The 7,109-nt window shown below is 33.4% G+C and overlaps 1 long non-coding RNA gene across 1 annotated transcript; it reads right to left on the bottom strand.

Annotated features, from left to right (window-relative positions):
• LOC110268172 lies at positions 3,437–3,974 on the bottom strand. Its single transcript, XR_002356271.1, has 3 exons — positions 3,949–3,974; positions 3,715–3,849; positions 3,437–3,606 (listed from the first exon to the last, which is right to left on the bottom strand). It is a non-coding gene; the product is annotated as an uncharacterized LOC110268172 (long non-coding RNA).

Raw genomic sequence — 7,109 nt, 5'->3', positions numbered from 1 at the left:
ATTTGTATTTTTATTTTTATTTTTATAAAAATAATTATCATTTTTAAATTTTAATGCTTTATTAATTAGTTTATATTCATTTTTTATTATATTATTATAGGTGAAAAGTCACGTAAAATTATTTTTTTGTGAAGTTGATATTTAAAAATCGTTAAATGATTTGACTAGTTTAACTAAATATCATCTAACGATTTTTAACTATCAACTTCATATGAAGACAAAAAATAAAATAATATATCAAAACAATAATATTAATAGATATCATATAATCATGAAAAGAAAAAATAAATTGTGATTAATTAAATTTTTTTGTTTATCTTTTTAATTTGTATATATTTAATAAAATTTATAGTTAAATAAAATGTAATTGATTTAAAAATGAGAGACTTTGAAATTAAAATAAATTGAATATAAGTGAAAAGTAAAAATGCTATATGTATTATAATTTGTATACAAATTAATGAGAATCACTTCAAAAATCATCACAAGCTGACACTTGGCAGTGCTGGAGGGTATAGAGCATGGTGGAGTTGCAGATTGCTGGTCTATTGTACATTCACCTTTAATATTGACCGATTGGCTCGAACCGATCCGGTTTTTACCGGTTCATGCCGGGTTAGACCGGTTCGTACCGGTTCTCTGCCTAAAACGGTCGCAAGCTTTGACCGGACCGGTATTAGGTCCGGTTTACCAGATTTTCGGTCGAACGCCGGTTCTGACAACTATGCCAATAACTCCTCTATCTGCCTGACTAAGATCTGCAAGATAACCATAGCTTGCTTCAAACCACAATCCTCGTGGGATCGACCTTGACTCGCTCAGGTATTAATTGGACGACCACTACAAGAAAAAGTAATATTTGTAACAAAAAAAATTGTTACAAAAAATCGAAATTTTGAAACAAAAAGATTTTGTAACAAAAAAAAGGGCCATTGCAATATGTCCCGTTACAAAAAGTTTTTGTAACAAAAAAGAAACTGTTACAATTCAAAGTGATATTTTGTAACAAATTTTTCTGATACAAAAAATCAGAAGTCGTTACAAAAGTGGTAACAAATTTTGATCTTCAAAGTATTTTTGGTGACAATCTATTTTTTCCTATCATAAAATTTTGTTACAAAATGTAACTTGATTTTGTAACATTTTTTTTCTTTAGTTACAAAAGCAAAATAATTATTTTGTAACAATTTTTTTAATACAAATTGCATGCATAATTTACTAAATTATTTTTTAAATTAACAAACAATAATATTAATAGATATCATATAATCATGAAAAGAAAAAATAAATTGTGATTAATTAAATTTTTTTGTTTATCTTTTTAATTTGTATATATTTAATAAAATTTATAGTTAAATAAAATGTAATTGATTTAAAAATGAGAGACTTTGAAATTAAAATAAATTGAATATAAGTGAAAAGTAAAAATGCTATATGTATTATAATTTGTATACAAATTAATGAGAATCACTTCAAAAATCATCACAAGCTGACACTTGGCAGTGCTGGAGGGTATAGAGCATGGTGGAGTTGCAGATTGCTGGTCTATTGTACATTCACCTTTAATATTGACCGATTGGCTCGAACCGATCCGGTTTTTACCGGTTCATGCCGGGTTAGACCGGTTCGTACCGGTTCTCTGCCTAAAACGGTCGCAAGCTTTGACCGGACCGGTATTAGGTCCGGTTTACCAGATTTTCGGTCGAACGCCGGTTCTGACAACTATGCCAATAACTCCTCTATCTGCCTGACTAAGATCTGCAAGATAACCATAGCTTGCTTCAAACCACAATCCTCGTGGGATCGACCTTGACTCGCTCAGGTATTAATTGGACGACCACTACAAGAAAAAGTAATATTTGTAACAAAAAAAATTGTTACAAAAAATCGAAATTTTGAAACAAAAAGATTTTGTAACAAAAAAAAGGGCCATTGCAATATGTCCCGTTACAAAAAGTTTTTGTAACAAAAAAGAAACTGTTACAATTCAAAGTGATATTTTGTAACAAATTTTTCTGATACAAAAAATCAGAAGTCGTTACAAAAGTGGTAACAAATTTTGATCTTCAAAGTATTTTTGGTGACAATCTATTTTTTCCTATCATAAAATTTTGTTACAAAATGTAACTTGATTTTGTAACATTTTTTTTCTTTAGTTACAAAAGCAAAATAATTATTTTGTAACAATTTTTTTAATACAAATTGTATGCATAATTTACTAAATTATTTTTTTAATTAACTAATATATTAACTATTTTACTAAGCAAGTCTACATTTATATAATATGTAAAAACATACATAATTCAAACATGTCTCATTTAGCTAAAATTGCTTGAAAACAAAATAATATTAGTGAGTACATTGATTAGTTCTACAAGTTATATGTCTTGCACTAGTTCAACCAAAAGTTAAAAGTTCTAACATAAATTAGTGTCTCTATAAATCAAAATATTCTTGAATCCTTTAGGTAGCATGTTGTCACTATTTTTGCACTCCTGTAAATGAGAAAAATCAAAACAAAAATTAGAAACAAGATATAACACTAATTACAATTTTTTCTATTCACTTTTATTCAAAAATAATAATAAGCCTAATTTGGCAAAACAGACGTTCACCAATTTGAATCAACCAAGAATATTATGACAACAAGCTACAAAGTAATTACTTAACCAATTATGTCTTTAAAATGTCTCCTCATAACATACCTCCAATACTTCATCAAATTCAACTAGGCTCTTTCTTATGCTGAAGAAGAACTTTTTCTGCATTGATTTGCAACCCAATAGTTGTACATATGTGATGATTCCACTGTGTATCATGAAAGAAGAATTGTCATTATATGAGAAGATGAGTAAAAAAGCACAGGTTCAGACATCTTCCCTCTTTCCAAAATCAAATATATCCTAATGAATGATAATGTTAATAAATAGATTATAACCTGCTTCACAATGGCATCACCCTTAATTGGGATATCCTCATCATTTGTAATCTTTGATATAAGTCTGACAGCCCATTTCGTATCAAAATTGAACTTTTGAAATATCTCGTCGTGTAAGTTGTAACAAGGATAATGTGAGAATTGTTGACAGCTCTTAATTAGTAAAATAGACTCATCCAGTCCACCACTAGAAACCTAGATGTAAAAAAACAAAATAAGCAGTAGAAAACATTTAAAAATTTAGACATAAGATTCAGTCCTTATCTTTTGCAGACAAAGGGGATACAAATTCAAACCTATACCTCATTGAAACATTCTATTCATAAAAGCAATAGTTGTATTTGTTTCCATAAAGAGATCAGGCACCCAAAGTGCGTAAAATAGATCTCTCGCACGATGCTCTTCCTACAAACGTAACATTATTAACACAGTTAGAAATGGAAGTTATATAACATGGATAAACTATTACCTTTCCTCTTGCCTCCCCTTTGGTTAATACCATTGGATGTCCCATTTGTTCCACGTATGTAGCTGCCAGTGGCACAGATATTGTGAACAAAAACACCAATTCCCCCTGCTGATTTGCTAATGACAGCACACTCCTTCAAAGTATCATATATTCCCTCTATACTATCATCTTTCATATATATGAGGAAGCAAATACTCAACTATCAAGCATATAAAGATAGCCAATTAAATCATCTCTCCAATGATCAGTTCGCCAACAGTGGGAAAAAATAAAACACAGTCTCACAAAAAGACAGGGAAAACCTTACTTGGCGTTGGCTCCTTTTTGCATGGGTAAGTGAGGCGCAGATTTTTCTTAAGCTGGGTGCACTTCCACCAATTCTTTGTTTGCTTCCAACAATGGATGCTATGCTCTAACTATTTCTAACACTATAAAAAAGCTGCTATAGGAAAAACATAAGACGAATTAAAATAAGAAAAAAGAACAGCTGTAGAGGAAGAACAGCCGAGATGAACCAAAAACCAGCAACCAAGCGACACACAGCAACTAGGGAACGACAACGCCAAGAACTACCGGGGAGGAAGAACAGCCGAAATGAACTAGACCAGTAGAGGCAGAGGACTAGGGACCAGGGACCAGAGGAGCAGAGGAGCAGCACAAGCAGAAGCAGTTTCAGTAATTCAACAGAACAAAAGCAAACCAAACAAAACAGAAGCAGTTTCAGTACTTCAACTGAACAACCAGCAAGGCAGCAACAATGAAATAAACAAGTCAACAACCAGCAGCAATCCATCAAATAGCTTACCATACTAAAGTTCAAAACTGAATCAAGGAATAGCTTACCATACTAAAGAGGTGCGACTAAATCGAGTAGCCACAATAACAACACTTGCTGTAGCAATGGAACGGCTCAGAGCAAGGGGGCAACAGCGGAATGATGGCTCCGACGGTGGCGTACGATGGAGCAACTCACGATAAATAATCCCTGGCACAAACAATCTCAGCAACAACTCTTATAGTAACCAGGATTTTGACCGACAATGAGAAAAAACCAGAACAGGGCTAAAGCTTACCAAGGAGATGGCGGCTTCAACGGTGGCAAAACGGCGACGGAGCACAGCTCCTTGAATGGCAGGAGAAGAGGCTCACAGCGGTGGTGACAAGTCGCGATGAGGGTGACGATGGCAGGCTCGCAGCAGACGCGACGCCTCTTCCTCTCTCCAGTTGGTTCTCCCTCAGCGTGGCGCTCTTCCTCTCGATAGCGATGCACACCTACGACTCCATGGATGGCGACGGAGCTTCGGCGGCACAACCCCCAACTCGCGACAGTGGCGGCGACGGTTGGACAGAACTCCCCTTCCTCGCGCAGCTCTCTCTCTCGACGTCACCTCCCTCTCGCGCGAACTCTCCTCTCGGTGGAACTGACGGCGATGACGACCCAATAGTGACAGTGACGGCTCGGTGGCCCCAGTGACGACGACGAGGCTCGGTGGCCCCAGTGGCGACGGCGACAAGGCTCGGCGGCGGTGACGCGTGATGGCGGTGCGGACAGCTCCTCCCCCGACGCTTTCTTCCTCTCTCTCGGATCCCCCTCTGCTCTCATCCCTTTCCTTATTTCCATTTCTTATTTCTTTCTGTTTCAGAGTGTGTGTGTGTGTGTTGTGCTGCTGAAGGAGAAAGGTGAGGGTAGTGTTGAGGTTTGGGGGGAGGTTGCAAGGCGGTTAGGGTTAGGTTAAATGGGTTAGGATTTGTTTGTTTAAAAATGATTTAGGAATTTAGGGTAAAATTAAATTGGGAATTAGGGTTAGATTTTTTGATTTGGGGATAGAATATTTATTTAAAACCTAAATAAATTTTAAAAATTGCTTTTAAGAATACTATTACTTATCAATTTACTAGTTGGCTTTTAATTAAGTATTTTAATTTAAAATATACAATAATATGATTAATTAATTTTTATTAATAAAATTTAAAATATTAAATTCTAAAATCTCTATTACTTAAATGTTAAAAAAAATTTATTAGTTACAAAAAAATCTTTGAATTTTGTGACAAATAAATAACTTGTTACAAAAATATTGTATTTTGTGACAAATTAATTTTTTGTTACAAAATATTTAGACCTTTTGAAACAAATAGATATTTTGTTGTAAAATATTTTAATTTTTGCAACAATATAATCTTTTGTTACAAAACATTATAATATTTTGCAACAAAACATTATAATATTTTGCAACAAAACAACAATTCGATACGAAAGCCAACATAATTTGTAACAAAAAAAAATCATGTTGTTACAAAATATTGAAATGTTTTGTAACAAATTTTTTGTTGTTACAAAATATTCTTATTTTGTAACAATAACTAATTATTGTTACCAAAAAACCATAATTTGTAACAATTTTAAATTTGATACAAATTTTTTTTTACAAATACTCCATTTTCTTGTAGTGGACCCAGTTCACTTGCTGGTACAGTTGTATGAAGTGTGGGGACTCGCTCAGGTATTACTAAAGCCGCCTCAGTAATTCTTTTTCCATCAGAGGAGTTACAATTCAGCCGCCCTATTAGGGATACAGAAGGTTTTGGTTAAGGAAGACTGAGATAACTCTTTCGTTAATTTCTAATTTCTAATTTCTATGAGTAAATGTACGCTTCCGCACTATGATATATATTTTTTGGTAATTCAATATGGATGATCTAGATTATAAAATAATTTATTCTAACAGGGTTCTGGCAATTTAACTGAGTGAACTCATGGCCAGTAAGACAGGCATTCATCATACTGCATTTATTTACCATTGTTTGGGTGTGCTTAATTGTCTTTGGTTTGCCTATGTGAATATTTTTGTTTACCTGCTAATTGCCATGTTTGCTATAATTGCTCTTGATTGCGTTTGAACTTCATTACTTGTGATTGTGACTGCTTGGTTCATATTATCGTGATTTAATTATATATTGGACCGGAGGTCGTGATTTGATTATATGTTGGGTCGGAGGCCGTGATTTAATTATGTTTGAGCCGGAGGCCGTAATTAGGTAGGTTATATGTCTTGGTAAGTTTTGGTGAGAATGGTTCTTTGGTATGTAGTGAAACCTTTTGGATATTATGTTTGATTGGCTTTTATAAATTTAAAATATAAATTTGGATTTTTGATAAGTAATTGTTGATTTTTGAAATTGTTCATAAGATGAGCGATGATCACTGCGGTTGAAGATGACTTTCTTTTATATATCTTCTTATGACAATTCTGAAACTCTTCTGGTGAGACTGTGTGGTTAGGTTCTCACCCCTACAGATTTCTCTTTTCAGGACGGACGAGGTAGCTTATGAAGTTTTTTTCTGCACACCTAGTTGTATATATAGTTATAGTTTTTCCCTCGCCTTTATTCTTATATTTTTGTAAGAGGGATAAGAGTCGTGATTGTAATGATATGTACGTATGTAATATTTATAGTTACTTGTATAAAAAGTCTTGTATATATATATCCATATCTAAAGTGTTGTGATTTGTATCTATGTATATTTTTTAAAAGAAAAAATATTTTCGATTTTTCAAAGAAAATAACGATATAGTTTCGAGTTAAAGGCTCTTATTTTATTATAGTATATAGAATTCGTCGTAATATCCTCGCTATCAGAGTGGCGCAGCAAGAGGCGTGACATTCTGGTAATAAGGGTGTTAAATTATGATTGTATTT

The sequence above is a fragment of the Arachis ipaensis genome, chromosome B10 (assembly GCF_000816755.2).
Source record: "Arachis ipaensis cultivar K30076 chromosome B10, Araip1.1, whole genome shotgun sequence".
Lineage (NCBI taxonomy): Eukaryota > Viridiplantae > Streptophyta > Magnoliopsida > Fabales > Fabaceae > Arachis > Arachis ipaensis.
This window is presented reverse-complemented; position numbering and strand designations above follow the sequence as displayed.